This window comes from Chiloscyllium plagiosum, chromosome 15 (assembly GCF_004010195.1).
Source record: "Chiloscyllium plagiosum isolate BGI_BamShark_2017 chromosome 15, ASM401019v2, whole genome shotgun sequence".
Classification (NCBI taxonomy): Eukaryota; Metazoa; Chordata; class Chondrichthyes; order Orectolobiformes; family Hemiscylliidae; genus Chiloscyllium; species Chiloscyllium plagiosum.
In genome coordinates this window covers 20,905,548-20,919,384 of record NC_057724.1, presented here as the reverse complement: position 1 = coordinate 20,919,384, position 13,837 = coordinate 20,905,548, and positions in this window count along the sequence as shown.

Sequence of the window (13,837 nt, the reverse complement as noted above, 5' to 3'; positions counted from 1 at the left end):
ACACTCCCCCCCCCCGTAAACACAAACTTGATCTTTGTCATAAATGGGCATTTTTATTTGGAGGTTATGCACAGTGGTCCTAGACTCTATCGCACAAGGGGAGTCAACCCTTTGGCATCTACCTTGTCAAGTCTCCTAAGAATGTGATGTGTTTCAGTAAGGTTGCCTCTCATTCTTCTCCATCCCAATAAGTACAAGACTAATATTTCAACCTCACCTCAGAAGGCAGTGCTTGCATACCTGGTGTTGATCAGTCTTTGTTAAAAAAATCATTCATGGGATGAGGGCAACGTTGGCTCAGCAGCATTTATTTCCCATCCCGAATTGCCCAGAGGGCAGTTAAGAATCAACCATATTGCTGTGGGTCTGGAGTCACATGTAGGTCAGACCGGGTAAGGATGGCTGTTCTTTTCCCTAAAGGACAGAAGTGAACCAGATGGGCTTTTCTGACAACCATTTCATGGTCATCATTAGATTTTAATTCCAGATATTTATAGAACATAGAGCATAGAACATAGAACATTACAGCGCAGTACAGCCCTTTGACCCTCAATGTTGTGCCAACCTGTGGAACCAATCTGAAGCCCATCTATCCTGTTCCATTCTCACCCATATGCCCATCCAATGACCATTTAAATGCCCTTAAAGTTGGCGAGTCTACTACTGTTGCAGGCAGTGCATTCCACACCCCTACTACTCTCTGAGTAAAGAAATTACCTCTGACATCTGTCCTATATCTCTCACCCCTCAATTTAAAGCCATGTGCCCTCGTGCTAGCCCTCACCATCCGAGGAAAAAGGCAATAATTCATTATTACTCTCCACCCTATCTAACTCTCTGATTACTTTATATGTCTCAATTAAGTCACCTGTCAACCTTCTTCACTCTAACGATAACAGCCTCACATCCTTCAGCCTTTCTTCATAAGACCTCCCCTCCATACCAGGCAACATCCTAGTAAATCTCCTCTGAACCCTTTCCAAAGCTTCCACATCCTTCCTATAATGCAGTGACCAGAACTATACACAATACTCCAAATGTGGCCTCACCAGAGTTTTGTACAGCTGCAACATGATCTCTTGGTTCTGAAATTCAATCCATCTCCTAATAAAAGCTAACACACCATATGCCTTCTTAACAACCTTGTCAACCTGGGTAGCAACTTTCATGGATCTATACACATGGACACTGAGATCTCTCTCTACCAAGAGTGTTACCATTATCCCAGTACTCTGCATCCCTGTTATTCCTTCCAAAGTGAATTACCTCACACTTTCCAAGCTAAACTCCATTTGCCACCTCTCAGCCAAGCTCTGCAGCTTATCTATGTCTCTCTGTAACCCACAACATCCTTCGTCACTATCCACAACTCTACGACCTTAGTGTCATCCACAAGCTTACTAACCCATCCTTCTATGCCCTCATCCAGGTCATTCACATAAATGACAAACAATAGTGTCTCTCTGTAACCCACAACATCCTTCGTCACTATCCACAACTCTACCGACCTTAGTGTCATCCACAAGCTTACTAACCCATCCTTCTATGCCCTCATCCAGGTCATTCACATAAATGACAAACAATAGTGTACCCAAAACAGATGTCTGTGGTACCCCACTAGTAACTGAACTCCAGGATGAATATTTCCCACCAGCCACCACCTTCTGTCTTTTCTCAGCCAGCCAATTTCTGATCCAATCCATTAAATCGCCTTCAATCATGCCTCCATGTTTTGTACAATAGACTACCACTGAGAACTTTATCAAACATTGTACTGAAATGAGGAAGCTTATTGAATTCAAATTACACATCTGCCATGGTAGGATTGGAATCTGGGTTCCCCAACTGTTATTTGGGTTACTGGATTAACAGTTCAGTGATAATACCACTAGGCCATCACCTCCCCTATCTTCACTTTTCTTAAAAATCACTTGCAGACATCTGGTGGTCATCAAAGTCACTATGCAAGTACAAACCTTTTATTTAATCCGAGCAACAGTAATGACATTTTTATTCTGTGGAGTTTACTGCTTCTTGAGTCTTTCAACCACTATATCAAACCAGAAGGTGGTTGTTGGGTGACAGAGGATTTCTTTTTTAAACCTGTCAGTGATTCAACTCCTCATTACAACTGGATACTACACAGCTCTTATACAATGAGAGCAAAGACACCATGAAAAACATCCTCATGAAAAACATAGTGGGTTGCTGCATCAGCACTTCTGCTGTCTCAACCATTTTGGAAGAACTCTCCAATATTCACAGGAGCAGTGGGCCCGTTTTACACTAGTTCTATCATCTAAAACCTGGTCAGCATGAGGGCAACTCTCTTGCTTGCTATATGGTGAGTGAGGAAGAAATGATAAGGGAAAGATGAAGCAGAAAGGAGTTGACAACAAGCAGATCCCTGTTCCTATCAACTTCCAAGATCTGGTCAGCAAGTTCTTATTTCAGTCAACATAATAACAAATCTCCATTGTACAGCATTCCAAAAACTTACCATTCATCTGTTCTGAATGATACAGCTTCAGCATATTTAACTTCTTTCCAGTTAATACTATTTCCAGGATGAGCCCAAATCCAAATGGATCAATATTTCACAGTATTCCAAAAATTATAATTTATCCCCTTAAAAGTAATCTACACAATTAAAAGATCTTTACTTTCAAAACAAAATGATCACAGATTCACCAAATATTTAAAACTAATTACCAATTTTTCTCATTGCTAGCACTTCCACATCAGTCATCAATGAGTCATCAATAGATTTCTTTTTGAGCTTTTGTCAATTGGATCATATGGGCATAACTCTGAAGTAAGGTGTTTATCCGTATTTTACATTGAGTTGAAAGTACATTTCAAAATATTCCCAAATGCAACATTCATCAAAGGCACTAATCTTATGTGAACTTGGTCTCCCTACTGAGAAATACAGCAACATAGCAACCTGTTTTTTTGTTATCTGTAGTTTTACAAACAGTCACGAGTTAATCGTGCTTTGTGATTCCCATGCCTGATTACCGGTGTTATCCAGTTGTCCTCCCACTGTTTTAGACAATAAATTATTGTTACAACAGCGACAGGGTCAAGTAGCACATAGGTTTGTTGCAATTATCTGTTGAATACTGAAATGAAGTAAAAGAAAGGCCTTTAACCAAGTTTAAAATCATGATATTTGCAGAAATTAAAATATATAAAAACAGAAAATAGTGACAGTATGGAACCCATGACCACTTAAATTGAGAAATGATGCATTTGTTGAAAATGTGGAGGAAGAAATAAAATGATTTGTCACATGGTTGAGATGTGGATAGGAGGAGTTTAATACAAATCATAAACAACATAAATCCTTTGCAATCAATGGCTGACATTGATGTTGTAAAATTCTAATGCATGCTAGCAGGTTTCTAGTGTAATTCTTCACTGTGAATGAGAGTAATAAGTTCATGTAATGAGAGAATTTTATTTAGTTGTTCATGTGATATGTGTTGCCGGTTAGGTGATCGCTTAACACCCTTTCCAAACTGACCTAGACAAGGTGACAATAAGTTGCTTTCTTAAATTAATGCAGTCCTGGGGTGTAGTGACACACAAAGTGTTGGTAGGAAGGGGATTCTACTATTTTGCTCCAGCAGCAGTAAAGGAAGGGCAATTTACACCCAAGGTAGAATGGTGTGTAGCATGAATGGGAGTATACAAGGGTGGTTCCCACACATCCATTTCTCTTAGTCTTCTTGGCTGGTAGAGGTTGTGTCTTTGGGTGGCATTACCTGAGGAGCCTTGATGAATTATTGCAGCTCACTCTGTGTCATGGCAAAGGGAGTGAATGGTAAGCTGATATTTGGGACACCAATCAAGCAAGCTGATTTATCCTGGATATGTCAAACTTCCTAACTGCTGTTAGAGCTGCGCTCATTCAAGTAAGTGGCAATGTTCCACCATACTCTTGACTTGTGCTTTGTAGAAATTGAACAGGCACTGGGTAAACAGAAGTAGAATTACTTGCTGTGGAATTCCTGGTGTCTTACCTGATTTTGTGGTCAAGTTATTTATGTGCCTAATCCAGTTCATATTCAGGTCAATGGCAATCGCCAGGATGTTGCTAATGGGTGATTCAGTGATGGAATGCCATTGAACATCAAAAGCAATAAGGGGATGATTCACTTTTGTTGGCAATGGTCATTGCCTGGCACTTTTGAGTTATGAATATTACTTGCCATGTAAATCTTTTCTGAACCTTTTCCAATTTCACAACATCCTTTCTACAGGAGGGAGACCAGAGTTGCACACCGTATTCCAAAAATGGCCTAACCAATGTCTTGTACAGCTGCAATGTGACTTTCCAACTCCTATACTCAATGCTTTGACCAATAAACACTTTCTTTACTATCCTATTTACCTTCAAGTTAACTTTCAAGGAACTGTGAGCCTGCTCTCCAAGGCCTCTTTGTTCAGCAACACCTCCCAGGATCTTATCATTAAGTGTATAGATCCTGCCCTGTTTTGCATTTCCAAAATGCAGCACCTTATATTTATCCAAATTAAATTCCATCTGCCACTCCTGAGCCCATTGGCCCATCTGATCAAGATCCCATTGTACTCTGAGGTAAAGTTCTTCAATCAGTTAAATGCAGTCTTGAGGTTCAGGAAATTCTTACCTCCCCTGAATAAGTCAGTTTTTTGGGCCATGTTTGGACCATCTTCCTGATGAGGTCAGGAGCCAAGTGGCTCTGGTGGAATCCAAACTGAGTGCCAGTGAGCACATTATTCCATTGTAAGTACGGCTTGATAACACATTGGTGATGACCCCATCTGCCATTTTGCTGATGATGGAAAATAAACTGAAAAAGTTTATACTGACTTGCAATTGGCTGGTTTGGATTTGTCCTGCTTTTATTGTGCATATGACATACTTGGGAAATTTTACACATTGTTGAGTAGATGCTATACTCTAACAGCTTGGCTCATGGAGGGAACTTGTTCTGGGATACAAATCTTAATCATTATTGCTGGAATACTGTCCTGACACGTAGCCTTGCAGTGTTCAGTGCCTTTGTCTATTTCTTAGCATCACATAGAATGAACTGAATTAGTTGAAGACTCATCTGGTATGTGATGCTGGAGGACCATTGGAGGAAATGGAAATGAATCATTTACTCAATATTCCTGACTGAAGCTGGATGCAAATCCTTCAATCTTGTATTTTCCTTGTTGAAGGTTTGGATATTTGTGGTCCCACTTTTTCCTGTTAAATGTTTAATTGTCCATCAACATTTATAAATGAATATGGCAGGACAGTAAAGCTTAGAACTGATTGGTTGTTTGTGAGATAATTTAGCTCTGTGCATCGCATGTTGCTTCTCCTATTCAGCATTCAAGTAATCCAGTGTTGGAGCTCCACCAGGTTGACATCCTGATTTTTAGCTATGCCTGGTTGTTCCTGAAATGATGTTTTGCATTCTTCATTGAACCAGAGTTGATCTTCCAGCTTGTTGGAAGTAATTGAGAGAGAAATATACCAGATAATGAGACATCTGGTATGAAATATACCAGATAATGTGGCTGAATATTAGTGTGTTGCAGGTGCCTCACAGCACCTCATTAATGCCCAGTTTGAGTTGCTAGCTCTGATTAGATTTGGTCCCATTTAGCACAGTGGTAGTGCCACACAACACGATTAATTCATTCTCCCAGTTCCTCCACCACTATCACATTTGTTCTGATGATGTCAACTTTGACAAAGGAGCCTCTGAAATGTCCATCTTCTTCCTCAACTGAGGATTCCCCAGCATCCTAGTTGACCGGGCCCTCAGCCGGGGCCAACCCATTTCCCACACTTCAGCCCTTGCCCCTTCCCTTCCCTACTGCAACAGTGATCGAGGGTCGTCATTGTCCTTACCTACCATCCCACCAAACAGAGGAACAGAAGCCACTAGCCAGAGGATCATTAGCTGTCATTTCCACCACTTCCAGCACGATGCCACTATCAGACACATCTTCCCCTCCCTTCCCTTGTCCACCTTCCACAGAGATTGTTCCTCCAGGACACCCTTGTCCACTCTTTCTTCACTCCCAACACCCTGCCTCATGGCACTTTCCATTACAACCGCAAAACATTTAACACTTGCCCATTTATTTTTTCATTCCTCAGTATCCAAGGGCCCAAACGCATCTTACAGGTGAAGCAAATGCTTTACCTACACGTCACACAATCTAGTCACCTGCATTCGCTGCTCACAGTGTGGTCTCCTCTACACTTGGGAAACAAAGCAAAGACTGGGTGATCGCTTCGTGGAACACCTACTTTCTGTCCGCAAAAAAGACCCTGAGCTTTCAGTTGCCTGCTACTTCAATACACCACTGTGTTCCCTGGCTGACATCTCTGTCTCAGGCTCGCTGCAATGCTCCACCAAAGCTCAGCACAAGCTGGAAGAACAGCACCTCATTTTCCACTTGTGGATCCTGCAGCTTTCTGGACTCAATATCAAGCTTCATAACTTTAGGGCCTGAGCTCTCCCATGTCCTTATCCTAACCCCCACACATCAGACCTTGTTAACACACAGATGGAAATGTGTTGCTGGAAAAGCGCAGCAGGTCAGGCAGCATCTAGGGAACAGGAGAATCGACGTTTCGGGCATTAGCCCTTCTTCAGGAATGAGGAAAGTTGGTCCAGCAGGCTAAGATAAAAGATAGGGAGGAGGGACTTGGGGGAGGGGCGTCGGAAATGTGATAGGTGGAAAGAGGTCAAGGTGAGGGTGATAGGTCAGACTGGGGTGGGGGCGGAGAGGTCGGGAAGAAGATTGCAGGTTAGGAAGGCGGTGCTGAATTTGATGGATTCTGTTTGAGAATGTGGCTGAAGAGCTTCTATGCAGTTTAGATTATTATGCTGCACTTTGTTCTGTTTAAATACTTAATTTACTTATTTCATCAGCTTCAGAGGAAGGGGGACTTCCTGTTTTTGTCTACATCTCGGTCAGTCTAGGTTATGGGGTGTTAACAACAGGTGGTAAGTGTTTATTACTTGGGCTATTTTACAATGAACAGGGCTTGTTTTGTATCTGTTGTGTTGTGTTCCTCTTTGATCTGGAGTTCTTGCCACCAGTCTGCATTTTTAAATATTTTCATAACTATTCTTGCGGTGCCGGGCTGGAGGGATTCGGCTGAGACAAGGTGGGGGGAGGGGGGATGAAGAAACTGGTGAAGTCCAAGTTCATCCCCTGTGGTTGGAGGGTTCCCAGTCGGAAGATAAGACGCTCCTCCTCCGACCGTCGGGTTGTTGTGGTTTGGCGGTGGATGAGTCCAATGACCTGCATATCCTCGGTGGAGTGGGAGGGGGAGTTGAAATGCTGTGCTACAGGGTAGTTGGGTTGGTTCGTGCGGGTGGCCCAGAGGTGCTCTCTGAATCGCTCCGCAAGTCGGCGGCCTGTCTCCCCAATATAGAGGAGGCCACACCGGCTGCAGCGGATGCAGTAGATGATGTGGGTGGAGGTGCAGGTGAATCTGTGGCGGATATGGAAGTTTCCTTTGGGGCCTTGGAGAGAAGTGAGGGGGGAGGTGTGGGCGCAAGTGTTGCACCTCCTGCGGTTGCAAGGGAAGGTGCCGGGAGTGGTGGTTGGGTCGGTGGGGGGTGTGGATCTGACAAGGGAGTCGCGGAGGTAGTGGTCTCTACGGAAAGCTGATAGGGGAGGGGAGGGAAATATATCCTTGGTGCTTGGGTCTGTTTGGAGGTGGCGGAAGTGACGGCGGATGATGCGCTGTACATGGAGGTTGGTGGGGTGGTAGGTGAGGACCAGTGGGGTTCTGTCCTGGTGGCGGTTGGAGGGGCGGGGTTCAAGGGCGGAGGAGCGGGAAGTGGAAGAGATGCGGTGGAGGGCATCGTCGACCACGTCGGGGGGGAAATTGCGGTCCTTGAAGAAGGAAGTGGAGGGCTTTGAGTCCTTCGTGATGGGGGATGGAGGTGTACAGGGACTGGCTGTCCATGGTGAAAATAAGGCGTTGGGGACCGGGGAAGCGAAAATCCTGGAGCAGGTGGAGGGCATGGGTGGTGTCCCGAATGTAGGTGGGGAGTTCTTGGACTAAGGGGGACAGGACGGTGTCAAGGTATGCGGAACACACAGTCTGCTATTACACACAACCCAATGTTAGCCACTAACAATGTCGAATAATAGCTATTCCCTTTTAGCCAGATCATTATCCACTCCTTTGTCTGTTCAACTGCTCTAACTCCTTTGACTCTGTCCCCACCTATTGATTACTCCTTAACCGCTCCCCCCACCTTATCTTCTGTATATAAACCAACATTTTCTTAGCTACCAACAGTTCTGAGGAAGGGTCACTGACCTGAAATATTAACTTTGATTTCTCTCCACAGAAGTTCAAGGCATGCTGAGGTTTTCCAGCAATTTCTATTTTTGTTTATGATGAAGTCTATGATCAATGTGAGAACTAGGCTTCCTCTCAAGAAGGAATGTCGCTTCTGCTGATATTGTTATGGATGGGTGTGTCATCGACAGGAGGTCGGTGAGGATGTGGTCAAGTAGATGTCTTATGTTATTTTTTCCCACACTGTCTGATGCAGGTCCTTGGGAGTCAACAAGCTTGGTCAGCAGTGGTGCTATTGTGCCACTCTCAATGGGGGACATTGATGTCCCACAACCAGAGCACATGGTGTATCCTTATCAGTCATGTGTTTTCTACAAGTAGTGTGCAACATGATGGAAGGCTAAGGGGGAAGGGAGCAGTTCTTAGAAATCAGAAGGTTTCCTTGTCTGTGTATGACCTGATATCATTCAACTTCATGGGGCCTGGAGTCACACTGGAGGACTCCCTGACTATAACATAGCTAAAGGTACCATTGCAGTATGCCTCAACATATTGTTATTAAATTGCATGGAGGAATTAAATAATGTAGTGGCAAAGATGAATGAAGTAAACAGATAAGAACAAATTGTTATGTTTGTGTATAGATGAAGAGGTAAATAGAAATAATAGAGGCTGACAAAGGAGCCATTAAGGTGACTGAACCAAACGATTTCAGCAAAATGTGGAGTGTTATGGTTTTACTGATTTGATTATGAGTAAATTAGAACCAATCAGGATTTATAGGTAGCAGATAATGTTGGTGGGAGAAATGCATACTAGATACCAAGCTTTTATACCAAAGCTCTGTTCACAATCCTTATGGCTTTATGTTAAAGACATTTGAAAGGGTAATTGATCTGTGCAGCCACCTTTTGAAACATACAATTTATCACTGCATGTTATGCAACATATAAAATGACCATCGATAGATACAATCTTTACTTAAAGGGATGACCTTTTGAGATCCCATCATTCAAGCTGTTCCCTGTTAGACAACTCGAGTCTCCATAAACAAGCTAAACCAGAGACAGCCAATTGTATTACACTTGTGGTGATTGTTACATAGTTTGAAAGTTTAGACACTAATTGGTTATTCTTTTTTTTCTCTGCGAATAACTAATCAATCCCTCTGGGAGAAGCAGGCAAGCTATTAAATGTGAATAGCTGACTATGAAAACGCCTATTTAATCTTCCTCATTACACTGGCTAAAATCATTCACTTAAAACTTGTTTTTATGTTGTGAGATTAACTTAGTTAAACATGTCAAAATACTTTGTAGAAATGTTACCAGACTGAATTTGACACTGAGTGCTTAAGGAAATATTGGAATAACTGACCTAAAACTTTGTCAAAAAGATATGTTTAAAGAATATTTTTAAGACTGCTCAATTTAGGGGAGAGTTTATGATGTGTGTTTCATATTTCATGGCTAGGCAGCTGAGATCTGACCACCAGTGGAAGAGCAACTAAATTGGAAAGACACTGACGACAGAGATGGAAAAATTCTAAGTTCCAGGAGGTTACAGAGATAATGAGGGATGGGTCATTGGTGGGGGATGGGGTGTGGAATTTGAATCAAAAGGATATTATGCTGCTAGAATTGGAGCTAATGTATGTTAGTGGATAAAGGGTGATGGCTGATTGGAATCAAGTGCAATTTCAGTATGCAAGAAGCAGGTCTTTTTTAACAAACTAAAGTTTACAAAGGTAGAAAAATGATTGGCCACTGAGGAAAGTTTTGACTGTTCTTTGTATCTTCAATCGAACACTTGTTTTGGACTTTTTTTTGCCAACAGGTATTCATTATTCTGTCATTCTCACCTCCTATGACACATCCTTTGTTTAATTACTTGTACCATTCCCACTGCCACTGGCTGTGCCCCACTAACTCTACCACTACTTAACAGCTTCCATTTCCTGATCCATTGTAGACCTTCCATTTTGTTCTTTTTCCATTCTTCTCCGTATGTTCTGCTTAATAGTTCTGGACCTAATAGTTGAAAATGTCCCTGGCTTTGAATGTACGGACAAGGAGCAACAATAGGCTACTCAGCCCTGTGAGTCAGCATCATCATTCAATAAAATCATGGCTGATTTGATTTTAACCTCAACTCTATATTCTTGAGTATCCCCGATAATCTTTCATTCCCTTGGTAATCAAGAGTCCATCCACTTCTGTTTTATCAATATTTAAAGATATAAAGAAAAGAATTTCAAAGACACTCATCCATCTGAGAGGAAAAACAAATTCTTCATCTGTTTTAAAAGGTAACCTCTTATCTTAAATTATGATCCCTAGTTTTGGATTCTCTCACAAGAAGAAACATGCTTTCAACATCCACCTGGTCAAATCCCAAGTCAGTCAATTTTTTAAATGCCAAAGGGTATAGGCCTCGCCTATCTAGTCTTTCCTGAAAAGGTTATTTACTCATTTCAGGTGTTAGACTATTAAACCTTCTCTGAACTGCTCCCTTCCATGAGGACTCAAAGTGATCAAGGCTGTTTTCCCTGGAGCATCAAAGGCTGAGGGACAACCTTATAGAGATTTATAAAATAATGAGGGTCATGGATAGGGTAAATAGTCAAGGTCTTTTCCCAGAGTAGGGGAGTCCAGAACTAGAGGATATAGGTTTAAGGTGAGAGGGGGCAAATTTAAAAGGCAACTTCTTTCTCCCAAAGTGGTGTGTGCATGGAATGAGCTACTAGAGGAGGTGGCAGAGGTGAGTATAGCTACAATATTTAAAAGATATCTGAATGACTATATGAATAGGAAGACTTTAGAAGGACATGGGCCAAGTGCTGGTAAAAAGGACTCGATCAGTTTGGGATATCTATTGGCATGGATGAGTTGGATTAAACTGTCTGTTTCCATGCTGTATAACTCTATGACTCTTCAACCCAAGTGGACTGGTAGCAGCAACTTAAGGATAAAGCTGTGTCATTGCAATGAGAGGCTTTTATGGAGGAAATGGCAAGAGTACGCAGCATTCATGTTCCCATAAAGACAAGGGGCATGAAGGGTAGGGTTAAGAAAGAAACAGATATGGCAAATGCTGAAGGCTCAGTATGGTAGAGTTCGTGGTGGAGCATAAAGTGTTAGGGGATCTTTAAAAGAAAATTAGGAAAGCTAAAAGAATGCATGAGAAAGCATTGGTAGGTAGTATAAAGAAAAAAAAAGTGAGCTTAAAAGAAATAAACATTTAAAGAGCAATTGAATGATTTGGGAAAAACCCATGACACGGGCACAGTCCCACAGATATATGTCAATCTTTACATGAAAAGAGATGACCCAGGTTATCAGGATGGAGATCTGCTAATTATTAGAAGAAATTAACGTAGATTAAGGGGATGTACTTGTGCGGTAAGCAGCCTTTAAAAAGTGGACACATTTGTAGACCCAGATGGAATCTAACCCAGGCTTTTCAAGATGGAAAGGGAGAAGATATCAAGTGGCCTGGCATTAATTTTCAAATTCTCTCTGGCCACAGGTGAGGTGCCAGGTGACTGGAGGACTGCTATTCCATTGTTAAAAATATGGGGATAGACCAGGAAATTACAGCCACCCAGACTAACCTTGCTGGTGGGGAAGTTACTAGAATTCTGAAGAACACAGGCATCAGCACTTGGATAGACATGGATTAAATGGGGGTAATAAGCATAGATTTGCTAAGGGAAGATTGTGTTTGACAAACTTCATCAAAGCACTTGAGGAAGCAACCAGGAGGGTTGGTGAATTTGATGCATTTGATGTGGTTTACATGGACTTCAGCAGACAAAGTGGCATGTTGGATCCAAATTTTGCTTGGAAGCAGGAGGCAAAAAGTGATAATAGAGGGCTACATCTGTGGCTGGAACTGTGTTCCAATGGGATTTGGCATGGCATGATGCTGGACCCCTTACTGTTTCTGGTGTACGTTCATGACTTGGACCTAAATGTAGGCGGTGTTATCATAAAGTTTGCAGATCATTCAAAAATCATCAGATAATAAATAGGAGGATAGCTATAAATTGTAGGAGGATATCAACAGACTGATACACTGGACAGAACAATGGCACATAACCTTCAACTGAGAAAACAGAAGTGATGCATCTGAAAGGGTTAACAAGGAAAGGAATTACACTTCAGATGGCAGTGTAAGATCAGAGGAACCTTGGTGTGCATGTCCAAAATTTCTTGAAGGTAGCAGGGCAGGAAGTCAAGATGGTTAAGAAGCCATATAGGACATTTGCCTTTTTTAGTTGAAGTATACTGTACAAGGGCAGGGATTTTATTCTGGAATTGTATAAAATGCTGGTTAAACTTGGAATACTGCATGTAGTTTTGATCAGCACATTATAGGAAGCATATGATTGCACTAGGGATGGTGCAGATAATATTTCCCCGAATTATGCCTGAACTGGCAGGTCTGAAGCTACGAGGAAAGAATGAAAAGGCTGGGATTGTTGTCCTTAGAGTGCTGAAGGTTGTGAGGGGACCTGATAGAAATGTTTGAAATTATAAGGGAATGATAAGGATAAAAAGGTCAATTCAGGATCAAAGGGTGAGATTTCAAACAACACAGGAGCAGGTAGTGAGCTGATGCAGGAGGGATTCTCATAAGTTATCATCACTCTCTCCTCAACCTGAGGAGAATGACCAAATGAACAGTACATCTCACAAATCCATGGTGCGTGGATGTAAATGGTGATCATTAACTAGTATATTATAGAAAGATGAATGGAAACAGGGAGGTCAAAAAGGTGTTGGTCAAAGAGGGGCAGCAACACAAAAGGGAACATGAGGATTGGTAAATCAATGTTACACTCAAGCAATGACTGGAGATCACTCTCAAAGACACAAAGTTGAAAACTTGTCACCTTCGCATCAAGCTCAATGCACAATAAGTTGAAAAAATAACTACCACCATACGCGGAGTAGGTGAACAAAGTTACTGCTTTTCTCTCTGGCGGTGGAGTACTCTGTTGCTGTGGTTCTGTTCGCCGAGCTGGAAGTTTTTGTTGCAAACGTTTCGTCCCCTGTCTAGGTGACATCCTCAGTGCTTGGGAGCCTCCTGTGAAGCGCTTCTGTGGTGTTTCCTCCGGCATTTATAGTGGCCTGTCCCTGCCGCTTCCAGTTGTCAGTTTCAGCTGTCCGCTGTAGTGGCCGGTATATTGGGTCCAGGTCTATGTGTTTGTTGATGGAGTTTGTGGATGAGTGCTGAAAATGTGTTGCTGGAAAAGCGCAGCAGGTCAGGCAGCAGGTCATCCAGGGAACAGGAGAATCGACGTTTCGGGCATAAGCCCTTCTTCAGGAATGAGGAAAGTTTGTCCAGCAGGCTAAGATAAAAGGTAGGGAGGAGGGACTTGGGGGAGGGGCGTCGGAAATGTGATAGGTACTACAAACAAACCATTATCTCCCAGACCGTCCATAACCTCATCACCTCGGGGGATCTCCCATCCACCACCTCCAACCTCATAGTCCCACAACCCCGCAC